The sequence below is a fragment of the Balaenoptera borealis genome (assembly GCF_965194805.1).
Source record: "Balaenoptera borealis genome assembly, chromosome: 18".
Classification (NCBI taxonomy): Eukaryota; Metazoa; Chordata; class Mammalia; order Artiodactyla; family Balaenopteridae; genus Balaenoptera; species Balaenoptera borealis.
The window spans coordinates 60,360,061-60,374,272 of NC_138877.1; positions in this window are offsets into that span (position 1 = coordinate 60,360,061).

A 14,212-nucleotide genomic window follows, 5' to 3' on the forward strand; every position below is an offset into this window, starting at 1 on the left:
CCTAGGATATGCAGATACACACCCTCCCTTATTTTATAATATACTGCCAAACTAAAAATAAATCCTAGAAAATGCTATAAAAATATGGTAATTCAAAGCAGAAGATAACCCCATGACTTAATTGGAAGAGAGGATAGGTAAGCCCTATGACCTATTTGATAGAGCTGGGGTTTAATAAAGTACCTATAGGGGGCAGGAAGTGTGACCTTGGACCTAAAAAATGAGGTTGGAAACTAGAACCAAAATCAGTGCTGCAAAACATAATCCAAGACAGATTGCTCTCTCATGAGAATTACACTAGAGAAAATATGCACATGGACCTAGGAAAGTAACAGAAAGTCTATCTTGTGTCTTGATGCTGGGAGATGGGAGAAATGTCTCCTATGAAAAATGTAATTCCTGAATGTATTCCACATACAATTGAAGGATGGAAATTCATACTGACTGCATGTTATAGGAATTCAGGGAGGAGAAAAGAGAATGCAAAATCTAGTCCATTAACAGTAAAGTCACTGCAGCTCCACTCTCCTCCCAAAAAAGTCCATAACACCACTCACTGCTTTGGAAGGAACTTAGAGACTATAAGAGTCAAAAATAACAACACACACTCCAATCTGTTGAAGATAATTGTATTATCTGAAATTACAAAAGACACAGATATCAATCATCCATAGGGGAATACACCATAAATAATAAATTGGATTAAGAACAACAAAACAACTTATGATGAGAGAACAAGATGAAAAAGTCTATAAAATTATTTGCATCAAATGTATAAACAAATATATAAAAAATAAAACCATAATCAAAGGAAAGGAAAAAATAGGAAGGGGCAAAATTTTTAAAAGAAATGAATAGGATAACTAGAATTATTAAATGTGATTTTTGAAATAGGAAAACAAAAATTCAATGGAAAACTTAAGCTAATTTTAGAGTAAAGAAGAGATTTCAGGAGTACTAGAAAACAGATCTAAAGGAATTGGCTAGAACAAAGCACAGAAAGATGGACAGAAGATTCTGTAGTATTTAACTGAGCATAGTGACACCAGAGTTCTTAAATATAAAAGTCCAATTTTATAATAAATTAGAGAAAAAACGGTAATCCTCTTTCCAGGGCCATGATGTGAATAATTCCAGGACCACATTCCATATTCTAGCATATATAAATGGTGCCACATGGAGTTGTGCAACGCATAACCTACATGATCTTATATAGAGAACTTTCTTCCATTCCCTCCCTCCTATGCTATTTCTAACATATTTTATTTTAACCCAAATAATACAATATTTGCACAAGTAGTATAACAAATTAAATTATGAAATTTCAATCCAGCTCCTACAAAATGTCTGCTTAAGAATTCCTAGAACTCTGTTTATAGGAATTCTTAGGCATTCTTTTAGATGGTTTCAGTTCCCACTGAAATTATTTAAGTAAATTACAAGTTAATGTTATGATTTCCATTTTGTTGATATTCAATTCAAAAAGTATTCATCTGAAAACAGTTTTTGTGTCTTTAGTATATTTAGTTGAATGCACCGTGTTTGTGGTAATATTTTCTTCTTTATAAAAGGATTCACTGGATGAATCCCACTTCCTTTCTGTATGCAGTTCCAAAAGAAAACAATGCTCCTCATTCCCCAAAATATATATGACTTCTTTTGTCAGAGAGTAAATTGTCTGGAATTGGGAAAATCAGTTAGTTCTTTCTGTCACTCCAGCTGTCCTTTGAGTCCATTATTCTTTATTGAGAAGGCTCATTTCCCTGCGTATTTTAATGCAATTCCAGAAGTTATAACAATAGCTCTCTACATTTGGTATGATAGAATAATGATCTCTTCCACTTTCTGCTTCAGTGTCATTCAATATATTTAAACCTTTAAAAAAATGTATTCAGTGTGATAGGAAAGCACTTTAGTAGGAATGTTACTAATGTGTAGTAGGTATCCCAATAAATAAACCTTTCCTTATTCTCCAGATGTGGTTTTTATTCTGCATTACTATTCACAGTAAACAACAGACTAGTAAAATAGACAGTACAGGTTTAATGATTAATTAAACTGCATTGCATTGACATTCTCTAAGCCAGTAAGCTCTATATAATTGATTTTCTTTCAGAGGTCAATGTGAAACAGCAGTTTGAAAGTGACATCTTCAAATAAATTCTGATTGTTGACCCTTGCCGTAGCTGTCTTTCTGTATATCATTAGCTAAGGCATTAAACCTGTAAGTTTCTTCACCTGTATTACGTGATAAGAATAATGATTTTCTACCAGAGGATTGTGAAGGCAATTGTTGACTATACAACCTTTAAGACCTTATAGAATATTGATGCCTAGTTTTTAAAAATTCAGATAAAGTTAATATATGCCTATTTAATGATCACTGTGAATATATTTTATCTCAGTGTATATATATACAAATTATATTGTAAATTATATACATTATTGAGGTTAACTCTTCTAAAATGCCAATGACTTAACTGACTTTAAACAAATGTTAAAAGAAAACTTACAGATTGATAAATAAACAATATATTATTGCATTTGAAATGAAACATAATTTTCTTTCAACCCTACGGTTTGCATTTACCCCGTAGTTTCTGTGTCTTTACCAAAACTATAGTGGCTTACACTGCCAACATATTCTTGAAGTATATGTGATTTATACTTTATTGAAATTTAAAAAACTGAGAGCATGTTTATATTATGTCACAATTATTGTAATGATATGTTTGTGTGACGCTGAAGCTCAGTGGCATTTTCCCTGGGACAAATGCTCTGTAATTTGGAACAATTAGGAAATCCAAACAACCTAGAGAGATTTGAACAGTGGATTAAAATAGGAAAGGAAAAATGGATAGTCAAGCTGCAGCTTAGAATCCCATTGCCTGGCTTTTCTTTAAGGAAGAAAAGGTCAGAGGAGGCTAGTTGCTTCTCTTAGTTCTAAGGTATGTAAGGAGTAGGCTATAAGGCAGAGAGAACATATAGTGGGTAAAAGGGGATGTTCTATTCATTGTCTTCATCTAACTTGCTCCTTCATCCAACCATTTTTGTCAACAAGCTATACCCTGAAGGCACTAGGGTCACAAGGTCTGGGGTGTAGTAAATAAAAAAAATTTCAAGGAACAGAAGCTAGGAGATGATAACTCCTGTATGAGGTGATCCAAAAGTGAAAATAGTTAAAGGGAATGGAGATGGTGGGATTAGCAACCCTAGTATGCAGACCTTTTCATTGGTGCTTATGTGGCAACACTCTGCCCATGTCCTATTGCTTCCTGAAACCCAATGTGCCTCTGATAACATGGGGTATAGAGGAAGCGATAGGCAGAGAAAGAGAAGGTCCACAATTATCTCAAAAAAAAATATTGACACAAATTCATACCAACAAAGGCAAAAATCTGAGCCAATCTCTGAATAGATATGAATCATGATAGAAAGGGCCATTGAGTACAATTTTCAGAGGAAGAATTCAGAACTTTATCTCCCACTTCAGAAATCCATTGCTCTAATTTCACTTTGATATAGTTGTAACTGAAAAAAAAATATAGGAACAACTTCATCATTCTATTACTGGGTACAAGCTCATTTTGGAAAGCATGCTTCAATCAATCTGATTTCTCTAATCACTTCATCAATAAGACCAATCCAGTTAGAGAGGCAAAACAAACAGAATAATTTGTTTTGTAAAAATGGATACTTAGTCCAACCAGCAAGCTAGTAATATGGCCATAGATGAGACCAATGTCATTTTTCAGGACTACCTTATATCTTGGTTCTGCCTACTTATTTTTGCAAACCCCGAGCGTGTTTATGATATAAAGGGAAGCTTAATTTTTTATGAACAGACATATAGTTTGGAAATTGAGAACTAAGCCTTCTCCCAAAACAATAGTTATTAATTGTAGTTGAAGGAACGAATGCTAAACTTATCAGCATGGAACAGCTATAAAAGATGAAGGATTTTAGACTTGGTTACTAAAGTATGGGCTTGAAGAAAAAAATGAAATGGATAACCTCTAATTAGTAGTTATAAGAAGAGGAAAGGAGAGAGGAGGGAAGAAAGAGAGAAGGAGAGATGAGGGAGAGAAGAAGAAAGGAAGGAAGGAAGGAAGAAGGGAGGGAGGGAAGGAAGGGAGGAAGGAAAGAAGGAAGGAGGGAAGGAAGGAAGGAAGGAAGGAAGGAAGGAAGGAAGGAAGGAAGGAAGGGAGAGAGGGAGAAAGGAGTACATTTACACCTTGATATCACCTAAGCCATTTTATCTGGATTTATCTTTAGAGCCAAAAATGGATACCTAAATCTATCAATAAAGATTGGGGCAAGACTTTTTTAACATAGTTATCTTTCACAAATTTGATAAAAATTTTAGAATATGGAATACAAATATAATTTTTCCAGATTAAAGAGGTAGCTGTATACCTTTGTACAATCAGAAAATAGTTGTGATCAATGTATTGCCAGTTATATCCCCAACTGAATGATTATTTATGGCAGTCCATGGAGAGGGTGGCTCTGTTGACACATTAAACATATGCAAGGTTCAGCAAAAAATAAAACACAACAGAAGCTAGATTATACAACATGATCCTATAGCATTATATATTACTAGATCATGTAACTCTGGTACAGCAAGAAAATATGATCCAGGAAGCTAGAATTTATGTCCAGATGGGGTGGTATAAAAGGAATAAAATTGATCTTATTTTTCACAAAATATTAGCAGCAACACTATTCCCCTCTACACACATATACTGCCATGCTTCTAAACTCCTTTAACTGCCATGATTTTAGTCTCTTCTAAATTTCTTTAGGCTGCTGAAGCCACCAAATTTCAGGTGTGCTTCCACAGGAAACAAATGAGGCACTAGAGGATTTGTCTCATTCAAACCAACATTATCACTTATCAGAAGAGGTCCTCTAACTTACAGTATATAGGTGATTGAGCTAACAATGCACATGAACTACATTCATTTTTGCTAAACTATTCCACATGGGACATAAACAATAATTTTTTAAAAATTATAAAGTCATGATTCTCATTTAATCAAAAATGATTTTATATGTTCACCATGTATCAGGAAAATTAAAACAATGAAAGAGGTATGTATAAATACCCTGGCTTTAGAGATAGGGGACCTCACATGATCAGTTAAAGATTGCACTGTAGATAATACAACTACAAGTTGACCAAGCTTTAATATTGCCTTCCAAATTTCTGAAGTCATGCTTTTCCTACTATGTGACAGTAATCTTTATTTTTTTTGGGGGGGGGGACAGTAATTTTTTAGTGCTATTTCTTTCCTAAGATCTATTTGGAGGTATGAATATATTTTTTCCAAGATCACAGTAGAGGTGTGATTCCAAAGGTATATAAGAATAATCTGATTGGTATTACTCCTTTATCCAATAACTTTCACCTGGCATGTACTGAATGATGGTGGAGGCGGAGCTATTTCAATATTTATTTGTTTAATTATGTTCCCTTGATGCATCTATCTACTTATTTTAATTCATTCAACAAATATTTATTGAGCAACTATTATTTGTCAGGTATTATTACATTCACTTGGGATAAAGCAATGACTAATAGAAAAAAATACAACCTTCTAAGCCTCCACAGAATGTACACTCTAGCTGGTTCCACAGTTCCATCTGCACTGCACTGAATATTTGTGCTATACTGACAGGCTTCACTAGCTTGCACAAATTCTAACATCTGTGCATCTCTGAACAGGGCTGAATTTTCTCTTTAGCAACCTGACCCTAAAAAAAGACATCAGGTTAGGGTCAGTGGGACACAGTGGACAGTCAACGGCCTGCCCACCATTTCAATGGCCTCATTTATATTTGCTTTCTAATTGTGCTAATCACATTTTCTGTCTGGAAACATGTGGGCATCCAATAAATTGTAGTCCGATATATTTATTATGAACATGTGTATAAAAGTAAATCAGGTGAGCCAAAATGTGTGGCCTTCTAGGAAAAGTATAGTAAGTCTTCACATTATGTGTGATTTTAAACATGTGTTTCATAGATTCTTGAATATGCTAGGTAGAGAGGGAAAGCCTAGTAAATTGTACACGGAAACTGAGAAATCTCATTGGAAAATGGAAGCTTCATAATTAAAACCTTACTTTCCACCTGACCAACTTCAAGTTACCATAATTATACTGTTTTTACATTAACTTTGAATAATGGGCTACATTTTAGTTACATTATTACAGAATATGAGAGACTGCATTAAATGTTTTAACAGCTAAAGTAAGCCAATGGCATACATAGTTTTTCTCTTTTTTAAAAGAAGATTCTTGCCTGCTATCTCATCACATTATTGTTTTTTTCTCGATGTTTAAACTTCTGAAGATTTATAACGAAGAACCATGTAGGTTCTAATAACCTAACTTTTGTCATTATCATACCAGCTCAATCTGAGTTTACAGAAGTGGTTATTTGAGAAGCCATATTAGAGGGAAAGTATGTGGTATCAGATAACTTTTTGAAACTTGTTGGATGGAAAAATATAAAGGGGAATGAATTATGATATAATAACATACAGTGGACAATAGACCTAGTAGTTTCTGGATTTGATTAAAAGTTAAGTGTCTCAGAGCTATGGAAGGTAGACAATTTATTCATGGAGACACCTATCAAATACCCCCTTTCCCCAGCTGGAGGGAATTTAACGAACACTTTAAAAGCCAGTTGAAACTTGTCATAGTTAGGGAGGATTATAAGTTTCCCATAACTTTGCAAGGAATTAGTGATGAAGACTTAATTATGATTTGGTTGTCATATTATGGTTTAGATTCTGTCACAAAGAGGACTGAGTAAGCCAAGAGAGTAAAGACAGTCTCTTGTTTGACGAGTTTTTTTGAAATTATTACTTCATCAGGCAACTTGGTAAGAGAAGGAAACAAATATTTCATGACAAGATAATCTGTTTAAGTTGTATCCTAATGATTGACTAACAGAAGTTTAGGTCATGAAAAAATTATATAATAATAAGTGTAATATGTTTAAAAAATAAAAGTTATTCAGATGACAAAAGAAGTTAGAAATCTAATGGAATCTACAAAAAAAAGCTACTCTATCTGATAAGTTTAGCTAGATTCCAAGATACAAGATAGTTATACAAACATCACCTCTATAATTTTTTCCCCCTTCTCCTATTTTTCTTCTTGCTTTTGTATTAATGGAATATTATTGTTATTCCATTTTATCTACCCTGTTGAGTTATTATTTAAAAGTTATTTTTATATCTTTACTTCATTTCCTTAAGGTTTGAAAAATAATATCTTTTATTTATTAGAGTCTAGCTACAAAATGGTATTATACCATTTCACATAACAGTGTAAAATACCAAGAATTTATTCATACAAATTTGGTTTTTTGAGAATTATTTTTCTTACATATAAAGCCTAGATTTTACTAGCTATAAAACAAAAAAATTCAGGAAAGGGAAATATCACCTGAAGTCTTTGTTTTGCTCAAAATTTTCACCAACAGCAAAGGTCTAAAACTGGAACACAAGTTTTTCAAAAGCTACTTACAGGTTATTTGTCAAGGCAGCAACAGTTTCCATGGGGATGGAATCAAGTACCCTCAGCAAGAGGTCTCAGAGGTCTGTTAAATTTCAATGAGTGACACTTAGCACTCTTCTAATAACATAATCTAATTACTAAGTGATAAATTCAGCAACAATTTCTCAAACATTCTTTTAGAGTGACTGTCATGATTCTCTAAATGGTGACTGACTGAAAATAACTGGAGGCCAGTTTTTAAAATTGTTCCAGTGAAAACTGTGCACATTTAACCCTGTACAAAACTACCATTTTATAGAATTCACAACTCAGTTGTGTATTTAAATAAAATACTTTAAAAATAGTATCACTTCAGTAATGAAGATGAAGCAGTTGAATTCTCTGTGGGAGCTCGGACATACAAGGTCTGTTATTTGTCATCACAATATCGGCTTTCAGGTTTTGGAACCAAATCCTCTTATTTACCAAAGTGCATACTTATGATATCCTGACATGATCAAGTTATCATAGAAGTAGTAAGTCTGTATTAGATCTACTTCCTCTTGACACTGTATTAATATCTAAGGCATATTTTTTTCCCCTCAAAAATATTTTATTTACCAACATGGAGTAATATTACTCTATATTTTATTTTCTCTCTGCTGAAAAAAATATTTTGAAAAAAATTTTACATGCTCTAATACAGTAGACTTTATCCAGATGGGTGAAGTAAAAGAAAGAATGCATCAATTAGCCAAGTTTCAATCATAGGAACATATGTTAAAGCATTTGGCTGAATTATCGTTACTTAATAAAATTTTCTCTTTTATTTTGGTTGAAAACCTTTTGGGGGGATAAATAAATAAACACAACCTTTAATAAACTTCTTTAGAGAGAGCAAACAAGTATCAATTAACCTTCCCCTTCCCATTCTGAGAGTGGGTGCCTTATATTTATTCCTATCTTATGTTTATATCTCAGCTACAGTACATTTGAAACCTAGTCTCAGTTCTGATCACTAAGTATTAGAAAATAAAGTGAAGAAGTTCATGTATATTCAGTGAGTGAGAAGACTTTAGAAAATCTAAAATGAATGTTAATTACAAAATGATTGAAATAAATAGATGGGTACTGCAAAGAGCCAACATTAGAAAAAACTATATCAAGTTAAATGCCATTTACTTGGTAAAGTCACCTCCAACCTCCCCAGAAGTATTGGATTATTCAAGAGTTTCTTCGTTTCATCTCTTTGATAATATTTACCACATTATAAGATAGCTAAACAGCTGTCTTTTCAGTATGACACTACTTATTTATCTAGTTATATAGATGTTATATAAAAAATTACAAGTTTAAAACTTTATAATACATGGAAGTTAAGAAATCTAAAGTACTTAGATTTCAATAATATCAAGAATCCTAAAATACCCGAGGATGAACACAGTGAAATATGTGTAATACTTGTTCAATAACAAATACAAAATATTGCTGAGAGAGATTAAAGGCCTAAATAAATGGAGAGCTATGCGGACAAACAGCAAATATTGCCCACCATCAAGCCATCAACCACTGCAGCCGCTGCTGACGGTACACTCGGAGAGGAATTCAGGATGGAAAAAAGCAGGATACTGGCCCTAGATAGTTAAGATGCTTATCTAAGGAATAATTTCAAGGAGCTCAGAATCTTACACTTTCCCATACATAGAAAAGCTTTAAAATCACTAACTTGAGATGTCTGTTTTTTGTGATTAGCAGTAATCTTTTGATGTTCAACTACATTTTTTTTGTTCAGCAAAACTCGTATATATACTGGCTCCTCCCCTACTTCTTTGGAACAGTTCTTCAGAGATACCTGAGAGGCTGCCTCCCGGGCTGTAGTCTTCAGTAAGGCCCGTGAATAAAATATAACTCAAAACTTCCAGGTTGTGTGTTTTTCTGCAGTCAACAGCTATAACAGGATCATGGAGTCGAAGACAATATTTTTAAGATGACAATTTTTCCTAAGGTAATCTACAGAAGTAAGACAACCCCATCAAAACTGCAGTGAATCATTTTGGAAAAATTAAAAGCTGCCTCTAAAATGAATCTTAAAATACAAAGATCTGTAACAGCAAAACATTCTTGAAAAGAAATATCTAAACTGGAGGTCTTTTACTGTAGTAGACTGAAAAATGGTCTCCCCAAAGTATGTCCATATCTAGTACCTGAAACCTGTAAATTTTACATTGGAAAAAGGATCTTTGCAGCTGTGATTAATTTAAGGATCTTGAGACGAGGAGGTAATTCTATATGATTTGGGTTGGCTCTAAATGGCATTCCCCCATCCTAATGAAAGAGAAGCAAGGGGAGATTATGTCACCGGGAAGAGACCCACACCTGTACAGAGGGTAACCTGCTTTCTCTTTTTTCTTACACTACAATCCATTAATCTATGCTCACAGCTGTTCCTGCTTAACAGAAACTAAGGCAGAAGGCCACATGAGAAAAACTGCAGAACCAGCCCGAGCCAGAAACGCCCAAAATGGCAACAGTCAACCGTCCTGAATCAGTTCCAGCCTGACCATAAGGGCAGCACTGTGTAGATGAGACCCAAAGTGTCTAAAAGTTCCCTTTGCTTCATTACCATCCTAGGATCTCCACCCAAAGTGGGGACTGGTACTTTGCCAGAAACAATTAGTGCCATGTGCAAAGGACTGCGCAAGCTCAGGCTATTTCTGGAACTCTCCACCTCTTTCCACAAATTCTGGTGGTGCACCCATCTCTTACCCCTTAAAAGATTCCTGGCTTCCCTCCTTCAGGGAGAAGGGGTCTTTAGAGCATGAGCTCTCCCTTCCCCATTCCTTGATCAATGAATAAAGTTTCTGCTCTGCTTTGCGGAGCCTGGTCTTTTCCAACTGACGCGAGCAGCACCAGGCAAGGAAAGGACCCAGTCAGGGTCCACCTGATTTGATAGAATGGGTAACAATTAAACAGACACATAGACAAGGGAAGGCCATGTGACCATGGAGGCAGAGATTGGAGTGATGAGGCCACCAGTCAAGGAATGCTGGCAGCTACCAGAAGCTGGACAAGACAACGAATGGATTCTCCCTGAAAGACTCCAGAAGGAGCACAGCTTTGCTGGCTATATTTCAACTCAGTAAAACTGGTTTTGGATTTCTGGCCTCTAGAACTGTGACAGATAAATTTCTGTTGTTTTCAGTCACCAAATTTGTGGTAATTTATTACTGAAGTCATGAGTTTCTAATACAAATATGATATTCAAGGCAGTATAAAATTGGAATAAATATAGACAAATGGAATAGAATATAGATTCCAGAAATATATTCATACTTATGTGGTCAAGTTATTTTCAACATAAAGGCCAAAGCAAATCAATGGGAAAATAAAAGTTTTTAAGATAAATATTACTGAAACAACAGGCTTTCTATAAGGAAAATTATGAATTTCAACTCATATCTCACACCATACACAAACGTTAATTTATGATGAATCATAGACCTAAATGTGAAAGCTAAATTTACAAATCTTCTAGAAAAAAGGAACCTCTGGCACACTCCACAACTCTGAAGTACCTCAAAAACATTGTGTTTAAAGAAATAGACAGATACAAAAGAGTAACTAACATATGTTTAAAGGAATTAGAGCAGTTTTGCTTCTGAGGGAATGGATATTCTTGCATGAATAGCTTTGTTTCTCCTTTCTGATATTTATGCTTTTAATATTTTCATACCCATTTCATAATGTTGAATAGAAAAGAGATGAGTAATTTTTTCCCTAATTTTACGATCAAAAGGTTCAATTTAACACTGTAATAAGATGTTCAACATACAATTTTTGTAAATAGTTATTATCAGATTTTCATTTTGTATTAGTTTACTTATCATTTCTTGATGTAGGATTTTGCCAAACAATCAAAAAGCTTTTTTCTTTTCTTTTTCCTTTTTTTTCTTTTTTCCCTAGTGTATTGTGTTGTAAGTTATATTATTTTTCTAATGTCAATTAACTTTGTATTTCTGGAATAAAAACCACTTGTTTATGATATCTTGTCCATGTTATATATTGTTAGATTCAATTGTCTAATATTGCAACTGTGCTTATAAGGGATATTAGTTTGTCATTTCCTTTCCTTATAATGTTCTTATCTGCTTTTTTAAATTAATTAATTAATTAATTTAGTTTTGGCTGCATTGGGGCTTCATTGCTGTTCGCAGTCTTTCTCTAGTTGCAGCGAGTGGGGGCTACTCTTCGTTGTGGTGCACGAGCTTCTCATTGCAGTGGCTTCTCTTGTTGCAGAGCACGGGCTCTAGGTGTGTGGGCTTCAGTAGTTGTGGCTCGCGGGCTCAGTAGTTGTGGCTCACGGGCTCTAGAGTGCAGGCTCAGTAGTCGTGGCGCATGGGCTTAGCTGCTCTGCGGCATGTGGGATCTCCCCAGACCAGGGCTCAAACCCATGTCCCCTGCATTGGCAGGCAGATTCCTAACCATTGTGGCATTAGGGAAGCCCTCTTATCTGTTTTTGATATAAGGATAACACTTTTCATAAAATGAGTTGGAAAATGGCATCTTCCATTTTCTGAAGGAGTTTTTTTATTTGGTATTTGATGGAGAATTGGTATTATTTCCTCTTTAAATATTCAATAGAATTCAGTATTGAAGCCAAATAAATGTGGAATTTTTCTTTCCTATGGAAAGAATATTTATTTTTAACTGTAAATTAAAATTGTTTAATAGATACGGAATTATTCAGGTTATCTCCTTCTTTAGTGAACTTAGGAAGTTTATGTCTTAAAAGAATTTTCTCATTTCATCTAAGTTTCCAGTTTTGTTGACCTAATATGCTTTATAATATATTTGTATTACCTATTAAGGTCTGTAGGATATGTAATTCTTATATTATCGATTGGTATTTTCTCTTAAACTAAGGGCTTATTATTTAATGTAATTTTTTTATATTATTGATTGGTGTTTTCTCTCAACTAAGGGCTTTTTTTTTTTTTTTGAACTTTTCAATGAAACAGGTTTTAGCTTTGTTACTCTGTATTTTATTTCATTGTTTTGGGGGTGGTTTTTTGGCTCTAATCTTTTTATTTTCTTCATTCTACTTACTTTGGACTTGCTTTGTTTCTCTTTTTTTTTAATTTTGAGATGGACTCTTAGGTCATTTATTTTAGATCTTTCTTCCTTTACAACTTTGTGTTTTACGATCTCATTGGCCAAAGATCTGTTTCTTACTGGTTTGATACAAAATACTGACATTGACAAAGATATCATAAAATCCATTATATAAGTAAAACTATAGGATCATCTTTGATAAACTAATTACCAGCATTAATTCAGCCAGTAATTAAGACATCACAGCAACTGAAAACTTGCAGTGAGTGCCCTGTGCTTTTACAGTCTAAGTGAAAGAAACTTGGTAATGATTTAGCCAAATTTAACAATAATCCTGAATGTTTCCAGTACTGAGTTGTGAGCCCGAATGAATTTTTCCTAAACCTATTTCTCTTTAATAATGTAAAAGTAAATTTTAATCAACATGTTAGAAGAAAGAACAAACTGTCTTTCTATAATTTCTTTAAAATTATATCGTGAAATCACTGTCCTATGAAGAAATGGTCATAAACTGTGGCACTGATTTTTAGAAAAATGTATCCTACAGCTGTGTTGAGATTTTTATTAATAAAATTGTTTTGTTTTGGGGTGGCTTTTTTTTTTTGGACTTTGCTAAGTTTGTGGTTTTTGTAATTTGTTGTGATTTACTTTCTCATTCTAAACTCTTAGTCTTATGTAAATTGGTAACTGTAATTTGCATTATTTTCCTAAGAAGGCACCACAGTTGCATAAGCTTCAGGCACCTTAATACCTGGATCATCCCTTGCCTGTATCAGTCCACAACATCAATAATAATAATTATCATTTGCTAAGAGCCAGAGGGAATTTGATCTTTTCTATTGTACAACTGAGCGGACTGAGTAGTAACCACATTTACACATATAATAATTGAATTGGCATTAGAATAGAGTTCTTACCTCTAAAGTCTGAACTATGCTTTCACTATACTGCTTTTGATATACATGAATAGTTGTTTTCTGTTGCTTTAGGTTTCCATTTTTTTTTACTGTGTCATTTCCTGTGCTCATGTACCCTCTCTTGCTCCCTGCACAGCCCTCATCCCACACAGTACCCTTATCTTTTCTATTTATTTAGTATCTGATTCTGTTGTGCCTACCTCATCCTGAGCCATGTCCTCTCTCTGACCATTAAACCTTGAATATACCTTTCTCTCATCTATGTATACGGAGAGAATGCTTTCTTTCATACCCACATTAATTTAAACACAAGCTTTAATGTTTTGTTCTGTGTCCTGCTTTCTATTATGTTATCCTCATTCCTGTTTGACTAATATTATTTCATTTTTTTTCTAGTTTATATATTAACCCTGTATCCATGGCACTTGGCTCCTTATATTTCTTATTTTGACAAGTATGACGGAACTGTTTATGTTGTAGATAAGCTTGCAATTTTATAAATACATGGAGGCAATTACAAATGCAAGATAAACTGTTACAAAAAGTGGGAAAAAACATAATCACAGGCTGATTGTACTTTAAGAACTTGTAAATTATTTAACGAACTGGAAGTAATTTTATTAACATAACATGAAATTTCCTAAAACTGACATGATAGGGAAAAAC